Genomic DNA, 14,165 nt, shown 5'->3' with positions numbered 1-14,165 from the left:
AGCATGAAATATCTCATAAAATTACAAAAATATGAGTAATCATTCATGACTTATTTACATGAAAACAAAATTACATATCCTTTATATCTAATCCATACACCAACGACCAAAAACACCTACAAACACTTTAATTCTTCAATTTTCTTCATCTAATTGATCTCTCTCAAGTTCTATCTTCAAATTCTAAGTGTTCTTCATATATTCTACAAGTTCTAGTTACATAAAATCAAGAATACTTTCAAGTTTGCTAGCTCACTTCCAATCTTGTAAGGTGATCATCCAACCTCAAGAAATCTTTGTTTCTTACAGTAGGTTATCAATCTAATACAAGGTAATAATCATATTCAAACTTTGGTTCAATTTCTATAACTATAACAATCTTATTTCAAGTGATGATCTTACTTGAACTTGTTTTCGTGTCATGATTCTGCTTCAAGAACTTCGAGCCATCCAAGGATCCGTTGAAGCTAGATCCATTTTTCTCTTTTCCAGTAGGTTTATCCAAGGAACTTAAGGTAGTAATGATGTTCATAACATCATTCGATTCATACATATAAAGCTATCTTATTCGAAGGTTTAAACTTGTAATCACTAGAACATAGTTTAGTTAATTCTAAACTTGTTCGCAAACAAAAGTTAATCCTTCTAACTTGACTTTTAAAATCAACTAAACACATGTTCTATATCTATATGATATGCTAACTTAATGATTTAAAACCCGGAAACACGAAAAACACCGTAAAACCGGATTTAAGCCGTCGTAGTAACACCGCGGGCTGTTTTGGGTTAGTTAATTAAAAACTATGATAAACTTTGATTAAAAGTTGTTATTCTGAGAAAATGATTTTTATTATGAACATGAAAATATATCCAAAAATTATGGTTAAACTCAAAGTGGAAGTATGTTTTCTAAAATGGTCATCTAGACGTCGTTCTTTCGACTGAAATGACTACCTTTACAAAAACGACTTGTAACTTATTTTTCCGACTATAAACCTATACTTTTTCTGTTTAGATTCATAAAATAGAGTTCAATATGAAACCATAGCAATTTGATTCACTCAAAACGGATTTAAAATGAAGAAGTTATGGGTAACACAAGATTGGATAATTTTTCTCATTTTAGCTACGTGAAAATTGGTAACAAATCTATTCCAACCATAACTTAATCAACTTGTATTGTATATTATGTAATCTTGAGATACCATAGACACGTATACAATGTTTCGACCTATCATGTCGACACATCTATATATATTTCGGAACAACCATAGACACTCTATATGTGAATGTTGGAGTTAGCTATACAGGGTTGAGGTTGATTCCAAAATATATATAGTTTGAGTTGTGATCAATACTGAGATACGTATACACTGGGTCGTGGATTGATTCAAGATAATATTTATCGATTTATTTCTGTACATCTAACTGTGGACAACTAGTTGTAGGTTACTAACGAGGACAGCTGACTTAATAAACTTAAAACATCAAAATATATTAAAAGTGTTGTAAATATATTTTGAACATACTTTGATATATATGTATATATTGTTATAGGTTCGTGAATCAACCAGTGGCCAAGTCTTACTTCCCGACGAAGTAAAAATCTGTGAAAGTGAGTTATAGTCCCACTTTTAAAATCTAATATTTTTGGGATGAGAATACATGCAGGTTTTATAAATGATTTAAAAAATAGACACAAGTAAGTGAAACTACATTCTATGGTTGAATTATCGAAATCGAATATGCCCCTTTTTATTAAGTCTGGTAATCTAAGAATTAGGGAACAGACACCCTAATTGACGCGAATCCTAAAGATAGATCTATTGGGCTTAACAAACCCCATCCAAAGTACCGGATGCTTTAGTACTTCGAAATTTATATCATATCCGAAGGGTGTCCCGGAATGATGGGGATATTCTTATATATGCATCTTGTTAATGTCGGTTACCAGGTGTTCACCATATGAATGATTTTTATCTCTATGTATGGGATGTGTATTGAAATATGAAATCTTGTGGTCTATTATTATGATTTGATATATATAGGTTAAACCTTTAACTCACCAACATTTTTGTTGACGTTTTAAGCATGTTTATTCTCAGGTGATTATTAAGAGCTTCCGCTGTCGCATACTTAAATAAGGACGAGATTTGGAGTCCATGCTTGTATGATATTGTGTAAAAACTGCATTCAAGAAACTTATTTTGTTGTAACATATTTGTATTGTAAACCATTATGTAATGGTCGTGTGTAAATAGGATATTTTAGATTATCATTATTTGATAATCTACGTAAAGCTTTTTAAACCTTTATTGATGAAATAAAGGTTATGGTTTGTTTTAAAATGAATGCAGTCTTTGAAAAACGTCTCATATAGAGGTCAAAACCTCGCAACGAAATCAATTAATATGGAATGTTTTTAATCAATAAGAACGGGACATTTCACATTGGGAACCTTTCGAGCGACGGGGGCGACACTTTTACATTCTTTGGCCTTATGACCAACTCCTTGGCACCGATGGCAAATTAGCTTGCCACATTCACCAAAGTGATGCTTGTTGCATGCAAATAGGTAGGTTTCCAGCATAACCCTTCTTGCCGTCAGAGGTGAAAGGCTTCTTGGCAAAGTTGTTATTACTTGATTGGGGGGCTTCCCATTTTATTTTGTTGTTACCCGACTTATTTTCGGCTTTTGGTGCCGGCACTACAATTTTGTCCACCATTTCTATCAATTTGCGGGCCATGTTCAAAGCTTCTTGATGATTAGTGAGTTTGGATGACATTACCCCGTGTTTGATGCTCTTTGGAAGACCATCCATGTAAAGTTCAACCCTTAAAGATTCGGGGTTCACAAGGTTTGGGCACATCAAGGATAGTTCGGAAAATCGTTGATTATAGGCCTTGAGATCGTTTCCAACCGCTTTTAAAGTTCTTAGCTCTTGTTCGAGCCTTCGGGTTTCTTCCCGAGGGAAATATTCGACGATCATCTTTTCCCTTAAGTCGGCCCAAGAGAGGGCGTGAGCTTCATCGGTACCTACCGATTGTACATAGGTGTTCTACCAAGTGAGGACGACACCGGCGAAAGTGTGAGTGGAGTATTTGACCTTATCTTGGTCCTGAAAACCGCTTATGCTAAAACCGGCCTTCGTTTGTTCGAACCATCGAGTGAGAGTAACCAGTCCCCCAGTCCCATCAAAAGTATGAGGTTTGCACCCCATGAAAGCTTTATAGGAGCATCCCTCGTTTGAATTACCAGCTCCATTGTTGTTGTTGTTGTTGTTGTTATTGTTGTTGTTGTTGTTGTTGTGGTTGTTGTTATTGTTGTTATTGTTGGAAGAGTAACCGGCCATGGCCGCATCCACGGCGGTGGCTATCATCCGTTGAAGGGCTTGTTCGGGAGTCTCATGGCGTGGCACACGGCGAGGAGGCATTGTTCCTTCCAAATACAAGAATACCGTTGATTAGTATTTTCAATAATACTAATCATGATATGGAATAAGGATAGAGAGAAAATTTTCCTTGACTCGCCTTAAATTCTTTATGTCATAATGTCGGAATGTTCATATGAGTCACCGTAATATAATCCCGGAAATTATATTACACTAATTCATATGTGCATTCGACATTATTTCACTAAGTCAAGGTGGCGGGTCAATCAAATTAAACAACGTGAGATTAATACGAAATAAGAGTAGATGTGAGTAAAAATGTTCGAGTATAAATGCACAAGTAGTCAAGTAATTCCTACTTCAAGTCTATATGCCGGTTGTAGTCTAGACTCACTAATGTACTCTATGACTCGGGGTTGACACCAATGAACTCTAAATCCCTACAACCAATGCTCTGATACCATCTGTAGCGACCCGACAAAATCGTCCTTGACGGCGCCATCTACTTAGGTCCCATTACGTGGTCATAAGTCTTTAAAATAACGTTTGACCAAAGATATGTCGCATTCATTTCAAATGTAAGAGTGTTTCAAAGTTTACAAGAATTGTTTAACCAAAAGTTACGATACTAAGTTATAAGTACACTTGAAACCTATGCGACACAATTTTAGATATAGTCAAAAGACGCTCCACGTATGCATGTATACTCGACATCCAAGCAAGTATCAAAAGTAATGAGCGGAAGCATGTATCAGAAAACGTTCAAGGACCTGGGAAAAACATAGAAATCTGTCAACGAAAACGTTGGTGAAATCATAGGTTTAAGCAAGTAAGTACAAATGAACCACAAGATTTATATCATTGAAATAATAGTTATCCATTCCAAAAAGTGTTATCACGAGCACCCAATTATCAAGGCTTAACATTACTTCCATAGAACCCCATCACAATAGTGTTAGAACATACACTGTTTCTCGAAAATATATTTCATTCGTAGACGGTAGCAAACCGTCTGAATGAGGGTTTGTCCAACCCATATGGATCCATATAACATAAGTTCTCGCTTACACCCGGCAAGTGTAACTAATGATAATCGAATTGAGGATTTTGTTCTAAACTCATATGTAGAATGTTTGTTTTCCTGTACTTGTTTTCACTTTGTAAAAAGAAACGTTTATGTTTTCTCATCCCAAATGTAAGTTCAAAAGAGTAAAAGTGGGACTATGATCTCACCTTGAGTGCACGTATGTAAAAGTACTTCAACAAGTAAACGTGTGCAAGAATGAATGCTAGTCTTGAACTAAACAAATAGGTTTGTATCAATATCGGTAAACACGGTCGGTCAAAGTGTTCAATTAGTCTTATGGCTCGTTAGAATAAGTTACATGTGAATCGGAGGTGCGTAGCATAGCAAACATTTTTCGTAAAATGACCAACCAAAACAGTCCCTGGCAGTTCATCTGGACGACATCCAGATTTGCTGGACGGCGTCCAGTATTGAAGGACTGGACAGCGTCCAAGAAACTGGATGGCGTCCAGATCAGTATACAGGTCCTGTTTTGCTGCAACACATAAATGCACGAACCAAAACCCAAACAATCCCAATTTATGACCCGCAAACAATCAAAACATGTATCTTATATCATCGAAAAGGTATTTTGACGAGGAAAACAACTAAGCATATTTCATCAATCAATCTACCACTTACAACAACCAAAATCACATTGAATGCTCAACATTTATTACATTCAAGTTCATAAATGCGGTTTGGTGATTCGGGAACTTACTACCTACATACAATACGCCGTTTCGTAGGTAATCAAGCATACAATCAAAATAAACACTTACCGACAACAATTCATGACATTCAATGCATCAAATGTTCACATTTAGTTCTATCAAACCCAAACCAACATCACCAAAATCAATAATCAAGTTTATGGAGTTTTCTAAAACAACCTACACATCAAATTGAAGCTAGTGATACTAGTAACACAATTAAAACATGAACTTTTAACATCTAACAACTTTTAAGCAACTAAATCTCAAGAACAACACACCAAAATTTAAGTTCAAGCTAGTTACTTCAAAACAACAAGATCGAGCATACAAATCATATATTCATGTGAGACTTGAGTCATAGACACTAATTAACACTTTTATAAGTTAAAAACATCAAGAACACAAAATCTAGTGATTTTAAAAAGTTACCCAAATGTAATGAAATCGGTATGGAATCGAAGAGGAAGATGCAAGGATTCCAAATATGTAATTTGTTTTGCAAAACACTTGCTAGATTGGATTTAGATGATGATTCTTTGGATTTGAATTTGAGAGAAAAAGACTTGAAGTAGTAAAAGAGAAAAAGATGGATGAATGGATGAGAGTGAATGTTGACCACTTTGACCTAGTAACATCTTTGGTGATTTGGCAAGTCTAGTCCCTCAAGTTTCATTCGAGTGCGTGAATTACCTAAACAAGATAATTTAAAACGCGTATCAACGGGAGATGTTATAAATATATAACGGACTTTAAAATGAATAACGGAAAGTAAACGGAAAAAGGCGTGATGTTACATTACCTACTCCTTAAAAGAAATTTTGTCCCGAAATTTAAGTAGGCGTAGTAGTCGTTGATTCTTTCTCGGGATCTTGCGTTTCCAAAATCATGAATAGATGAGGATAATTCCTTTGCATTTGATCTTGTCTTTCCCAAGTAAACTCGGGCCCCCTTTTGGCGTTCCAACAGACCTTGACAATTGGAATTCGGATTTGTTTTAACGCTTTGACGGAGGTGTCCACAATTTTAACCGGTTCCTCCACGAAATGAAGTTTGTCATCAATGGTAATAAGTATCTTGTAACTAAGTAATAAATAATGTAACTAATTATATTATATATAATATGAGATATTGATTAGTATATTATAAATATTAATTAATCTAAGATAATAATTATGATTTAAGTGATAATGCATGTATAATTATAAAACTATTAATAGTTATATAATACTAATAATAACTATATATATACAATCAGCTTAACTATATAATAAAAGATTATACACCTATATGTGTGAAGGTTATAATCAAGATAAAGTGCACTATATACAAAACTCACAGCTATATGTGGCCTAGGGTGGTCCTTGTTGCCTTATGGGAACCGCTTGTGGATTTCGAATGCCATGACATAGATTCTGGTCAAGAATCCTGGGCGCCCAGTAACAACTGATCATTTAAGTGACTTGTATAATGGTAACGAGATTTAGGAAAGTTGTTCAACGTCTTGTTATAGATTATAACCCGAACTTTCTATAATTAGAAAGATACTATAAGTGGAAACTTTCCATAAATGGTAACTTTTCGAAAATGGAAATTAATTTATAAAATCATCATCATTAGTATAATTATTATACTTAAGTCTTTTAGGCGATATCTGATCGTACATTCTATCTCTAGGTTGAGATTCCGATCATATTCTTCCGTTCAATCCATTACTCTTGTGGAATATCTCTTCTGTGCTACTAAGGTGAACTCATAGCCCCGCTTTTACATATTTTAATGTATTTTATAAATCTTGGGGTGAGACACATGCTTGCTTTTAGATGATTTACAATTTAGACACAAGGGCCTAAACTTTTTGATATGCAACTTCGTGAGACTATTGTTAAATTGTATTCTTACATGCAAATCCCTGCCATAATATCGTTAATTGCTGGAATTAAAATGTTGCAAGCTTAATTGTTGTGAATAGGCCTATTGAGAGTGACGTCTCTACCCATTGACCGATCATCAAGGGGGTATATAATAATGATTACCGACACACGCGCAGTGTCAGGGGTTAATGTTTAGCTCGATATTATAACTCATGGCATATCAAATATTTTGATGTTTTGAAATAAATCTTGTGGTCTAAAACTTATTAATTATTAAACCTATGATGTTCACTCAACCATTATGTTGACATTTTAAGCATGTTTGTCTCAGGTGAAGAATAACTTATGTGCTGCCCTATGTTGCTTGCCTGCTGTTGCATTGAAGTTCGCATTTATTATATCTGATCATTTGTTAAACATTTATTACATTTGGGTTTACCATGTAAAACAATTCATTTTACGCTGCAATTAAATTTCTGATTTTATTAAACGTCTCATTTAGAGTCGTTCTCGTTTATTTAACCATGTGATGATATTGGAAAAGCCATATTTACCCCAGGCCATTTTTTTAGGAGTATGACAGATTGGTATCAGAGCATGGTTAGTTATAGACAACCAGTATTGCATTTTATGTGTGCCTTATGTGCTAGTTAGGGTGCCTTAGCAATCTTTAGGACTATAACCTTTCATGACTTAAGATTTTAGTGCCTTTTCCCTATTAATTCCTTTTTGTGCTTTTACGTCTACCTTAGAAACGTTCTGATTTCTTTCTTACCTTTCTTTTAGGATGTCGAGCCATAACCCGATCGTTATTTCTGACTCCGAAGAATCTGATATGGAGAGATCTATTCACACTCTCGCTTATGGACCCGTTTCTCCACCAACATCTCCAATTTACCGACCGGCTACTCCACCCGCATCTCCGGCCTATACAACTTCCACTCCACCACACTCAACGGTGAAGGAAGAACCTCAAAATGATTATGATGGGGATGATGAGGGTGATGATGAAGAAATTGAAGAACATATTGAAGGTGAAGATGATTTTGAGGGGGAACCCGAGGAAGAGTCTGGACCCGAAGGAGAAGAAGTAGTTTAGGAACCAGCTAATGAGAATGTTGACTCGGCTTATAATGGTCTTGGAATTATCTACAGTTTAGAGGATGACTCTGAAGAGGAAGTTGAACCTCCTATTACTAAGACTCCCTCACCTAAGAGGAAGGAGCCGAGACTCCCGCTACTGATGGTTCTAGTTCATCCAAGAAGCCAAAAGCTTCTGAGTTTATTTACTCTGAGTATGACCATGCCTTGGTTCGGTGTGATATCATGAACCTACAGAGTCGCACTATAACTTTGAGAGATACGTTCCGCGAACATTTGGCTAAGATGGAGAAGCGCATGGACTAAACAGAAAGCGATGTAAAAAGATTCTATGACAAGTTCTCCGTGATGTTTGCTAGGCAAGAGAGAGAGCTCAACCGTCTGCGTTATGCACTGGAGGAATTAGAGAAGTTTGTAATGTACTTCAAGGGGTACATTAAGGATCAATTCAAGCCTCCGTCACCTAAGAGAGATTAGATATTGTTACTCCTAGTGGTTTTATGGTTTATTTCAAGTATTTTGATTCCGTTTTGTTACTCCTATCATATCTTATTCATATCTGTTTGGATATATTTATTTGGTTGTATTTATTGTGTGAACCTTGTGCATTTATCAAACTTATCATTTATTAGAACCACGAACTCTTCAACTAATACTGTATTTATGTATTGAAGAATGATGGCTCAATCAACCCGAGGTGCTACCAACATTCCGAATGTCTCTTTGACTCCTGCTCAATTCCAACAGCTGTTGGCCGCTGCACAAGGTAATCATAACAAAAACCATGGGAATAATCAAGGAAAATCTCCAACTTCTTGCAGTTACAAGGAGTTTATGAATTGCAAACCTCCATCTTTTAAGGGGAGTGAAGAAGCTGTCGAACTAACTCGATGGTTCAAAAAGCTTGAATCCATTTTTTGTATCTGTAACTATGCGGACGCCGACAGAGTGAAGTATGCCACCCACATGCTAAGTGGGTTAGCTCTAAAATGGTGGAACGGCTATGCCCAAACTGTAGGGCTAGATGCTGCAAATGCCATCCCATGGCCTGTTCTGAAGCGAATGAAGACGGAAAAATTCTGTCCGCGAAACCAAATTCAAAAGCTGGAAGTGGAGTTCTGGGAATTGAAGGTAAAAGGAACCGACATTGAAGCTTATACCAACAGGTTTATAGAGTTGGTGACCTTGTGTCCAGAGATGGTACCAACTGAGTAGAAGAAGATAGAGTGGTACATGGAAGGTCTTCCTGACGAGATTCAGGGAAATGTCATTGCTGCTAGTAAGGAGACTCTAGATGCGGTGATACTAATGGCTCAAAACCTCATGATGGCTAAGAGGAGGAAAGCCGCAGAAAATAAGCAAGCTGAGGCTAAGACAAATGAAGGCAAGAGGAAGTTTGAACCTGCTCAGGGATCGGGCCAAGGTTCGAATAACAAAGTTGCCGATAATTCAAAAGGAGGATACTCTGGGAAACAACCTTTCTGTAAGCTTTGTGAGAGACACCATTCTGGATGGTGCAAGGCTGAGTGCACGTAGTGCAAGAATATTGGCCATATAGCCAAGAATTGTAGAGTTGCAGTTTCTCTAATGGATACTCCTGGAACAAAAGCCAATGTAGTAGTTCCTACTTGTTATGACTGTGGCGAGAAAGGGTATTTCCGCAACCAGTGTCCAAAGAAAAAGGGCAACACTGGAATGCTAATGCTAAAAGTCGAGCTTTTGTGATGACTGCTGAAGAAGCTCGTGATGATGATGAAGTGATAACGGGTACGTTTCTTGTTAACAACTTCTATGCTACTGTATTATTCGATTCTGGTGCGTATAGAAGTTATGTGTGTACTGAGTTTTGTGCCTTATTCACTGAAAAACCGCAAGCCTTAGAAATTAAGCGTCATGTAGAAGTAGCAAATGGTAAGGTTATGAAAGTAGACAATGTGTATAAACACTGTGATTTGGTTTTAGCCGAAAAACACTTTGAGATCGACCTATTGCCAGTCAAATTAGGAAGCTTTGATGTAGTCATAGGGATGGATTGGTTAAGCCCATTAAGAGCTGCAATCATGTGTTATGAGAAAACCATTAACATACCTCTTGAAAATGGGGAAACCTTAATTGTTCAAGGGGAAATGAGTGGTTCCAAATACAACATCATCTCTTGCATCAAGACCTACAAGTATCTAATGAAGGGATACCAAGCCATTTTGGCTCATGTTAAGGAAGTCGAATCGAAAGAGAAGCGCATTGAAGATGTACCGATAGTTAGAGACTTTCCTGAAGTATTTCCTGATGAACTCCCTGGTCTCCCTCCCTAACGACAGGTTGAGTTTCAGATCGATTTAACCCCCGGTGCTGCACCTATTGCAAAAGCGCCATACTGCTTAGCTTCACCAGAGATGAAGGAATTATCTAACCAACTCCAAGAACTTTTGGATAAAGGTTTCATTCGTCCTAGTTCGTCTTCGTGGAGAGAACCCATTCTATTTGTTAAGAAGAAAGATGGCACGTTGAGGATGTGTATTGATTACCGCGAACTCAACAAGCTAACCATCAAGAATTGTTATCTACTCCCGCGCATTGATGACCAGTTTGACCAACTGCAATGATCAAGCATCTATTCGAAGATTGACCTTAGGTCTGGTTATTATCAATTGAGAGTCAAGGAAGATGATGTTATTAAAACTGCTTTCCGAACTCGTTATGGACATTATGAGTTTCTTGTCATGCCTTTTGGTTTAACCAATGCTCCTGCGGTATTCATGGATCTTATGAACCGTGTATGCAAACCTTATCTTGACAAGTTCATGATCGTCTTTATCGATGACATTCTGATCTACTCCAAGAGCGAGAAGGAACATGAGCAACACTTGCGATTGATTCTAGAACTCTTAAAGAAAGAACAATTGTATGCTAAGTTCTGCAAGTGTGAATTTTGGCTACGAACAGTTCAATTTCTCGGACATGTAGTTGATAGTGAAGGAATACATGTCGATCCAGCAAAGATCACCGCTATTCAGAACTGGGAAGTGCCTAAGAATGCGAAGCATATTCGCCAATTTTTGGGACTTGCTGGTTATTACCGAAGGTTTATCAAGGATTTTTCTATTCTAGCTAAACCTCTTACCAAGCTAACTCATAAGGGGAAGAAGTTTGAGTGGTCCGAAGAACATGAATTTTCTTTCAAGATTCTAAAGGATAAATTGACCACAGCCCCAATTCTGTCATTACCTGAAGGTACAGACGATTTTGTAGTCTATTGTGATGCCTCAAATCAATGTTTCGGATGTGTTTTGATGCAGCGTGAAAAGGTTATTGCCTATGCATCTAGACAGTTGAAGAAACATGAGGAGAACTATACCACACATGACCTGGAATTAGGAGTCATCGTATTTGCATTAAAGATGTGGAGACATTACCTCTATGGGGTTAGAATCACGGTGTATACCGATCATAAAAGTCTTCAACATATCTTTGACCAGAAACAATTAAAAATGAGGAAAAGGCGTTGGATTGAGTTATTAAATGACTACGATTGTGAACTCCGATATCATCCTGGCAAGGAGAATCTAGTTGCCGATGCCCTTAGTAGAAAGGATCGTGCCAAATTGATTCGAGTTCGAGCTTTAAATATACGTATTCGTAGGAATCTTACATCTCAAATTCATGAAGCACAACTTGAGGCATTGAAGGAAGAGAATGTCTAACTTGAGGGATTGAAGGGTCTCAACAAGCAACTCGAACTCAAGGAAATGGAACAAGGTATTTCAATAACCGAATTTGTGTCCCAATTTTCGAGAATCTTCGAGAACTAGTCTTGGATGTAGCACATAAGACTAGGTATTCTATTCACCCGGGCTCCAGTAAAATGTATCACGATGTGAAAGAATTTAATTGTGGCCTAATATGAAAGCTGATATTGCTGATTATGTGAGCAAGTGCCTTACTTGTTTGAAAGTTAAGGTCGAACATCAAAAGTCGTCTGGTTTACTTCAATAGCCAGATATTCCGTAGTGGAAGTGGGAATGTATCACTATGGATTTCGTTACTAAGTTACCTAAGACTTCAAATGGTAACGATACTATTTGTGTCATAGTTGACGGTCTTACTAAATTTGCAATTTCTTACCGATCAAGGAAACCGACAAGATTTATAAATTATCATAACTCTATATTAAAGAGATTGTCTCACGTCATGGAGTTCCTATCTCAATTATTTCTGATCGCGACAGTCAATTTGTTTCTAGATTCTGGAAAACTTTGCAATCTGCTCTTGGAACTTAACTCGACATGAGTATAGCTTATCATCCGCAAACTGATGGTCAAAGTGAACGAACCATTCAAACAATGGAAGATATGCTACGTGCTTGTGCAATTAATTTTGGCAAAGGTTGGGATAGACACTTGCCTTTAGTTGAATTTTCATATAACAACAGCTATCACTCAAGTATTAAGGCTGCACCTTTTGAAGCCTTATACGTGAAATGTCCCGTTCATATTAATTATAAACATTCCATATTAATTGATTTCGTTGCGAGGTTTTAACCTCTATATGAGACGTTTTTCAAAGACTGCATTCGATTTTTAAAACAACCATAACCTTTATTTTATCGATAAAGGTTTAAAAATATTACGAAGATTATCAAATAATAATAATCAAAATATAGCATTCTCACACGACCATTACATAATAGTTTACAATAATATTACACAACAATATATGTCTTCGAATGCGGTTTTCAAACAATATTATACAAGCATGGACTCCAAATCTTGTCCTTTATTTAGTATGCAACAGCGAAAGCTCTTAACAATTACCTGAGAATAAACATGCTTAAAACGTCAACAAAAATGTTGGTGAGTTATAGGTTTAACCTATATATTTATCAATCGTAATAATAGACCACAAGATTTCATATTTCTATTTTTTTTGTAAACATCATCCCATACATAGAGATAAAAATTATTCATATGGTGAACACCAGGTAACCGACATTAACAAGATGCATATAAGAATATCCCCATCATTATCCAAAATTATCCAATCTTGTTTTACCCATAATTTCTTCGTTTTAAATCCGTTTTGAGTTATTCAAGTTGCTATGGTTTCATAATGAACTGAAATTTATGAAACTAAATAGAAAAAGTATAAGTTTATAGTCAGAAATATAGGTTACAAGTCAATATTGTAAGAGGTAGTCATTTCAGTCGAAAGAACGACGTCTTGATGACCATTTTGAAAAACATACTTCCACTTTGAGTTTAACCATGATTTTTGGATATAGTTACATGTTCATAAGAAAAATCATTTTCCCAGAAGGACAACTTTTAAATCAAAGTTTATCATAGTTTTTAATTAACTAACCCAAAATAGCCCGCGGTGTTACTACAACGGCGTATGTCCGGTTTTACGGTGTTTTTCGTGTTTCCAGGTTTTAGATCATTAAGTTAGCATATCATATAGATATATAACATGTGTTTAGTTGATTTTAAAAGTCAAATTAGAAGGATTAACTTTTGTTTGCGAACAAGTTTAGAATTAACTAAACTATGCTCTAGTGATTACAAGTTTAAACCTTCGAATAAGATAGTTTTATATATATGATTTGAATGATGTTATGAACATCATTACTACCTCAAGTTTTGTGGATAAACTGAATAGAAATGAGAAAAATAGATCTAGCTTCAAAGGATCCTTGGATGGCTTGAAAGTTCTTAAAGTAGAATCATGACACAAAAACAAGTTCAAGTAAGATTTCCACTCGAAATAAGATTGTTATAGTTATAGAAATTGAATCAAAGTTTGAATATGAGTATTACCTTGTATTAGAAATATATCTTACTATAAATAAGAAAGATTTCTTGAGTTTGGATGATCACTCAAAATGAATTTGCAAGATTGGAAGTAAGCTAGCAAACTTGGAAGTGTTCTTGATGTGTTCTTGATTAAGCTTTGTTATGATGTTTATAGCTTAGTTTAGATGATCAAAACTTGCTGAATTGATGGAGGTTTTTGTGTTCTTGAA

Source organism: Rutidosis leptorrhynchoides, chromosome 4, assembly GCF_046630445.1.
Source record: "Rutidosis leptorrhynchoides isolate AG116_Rl617_1_P2 chromosome 4, CSIRO_AGI_Rlap_v1, whole genome shotgun sequence".
Classification (NCBI taxonomy): Eukaryota; Viridiplantae; Streptophyta; class Magnoliopsida; order Asterales; family Asteraceae; genus Rutidosis; species Rutidosis leptorrhynchoides.
This window is presented reverse-complemented; position numbering follows the sequence as displayed.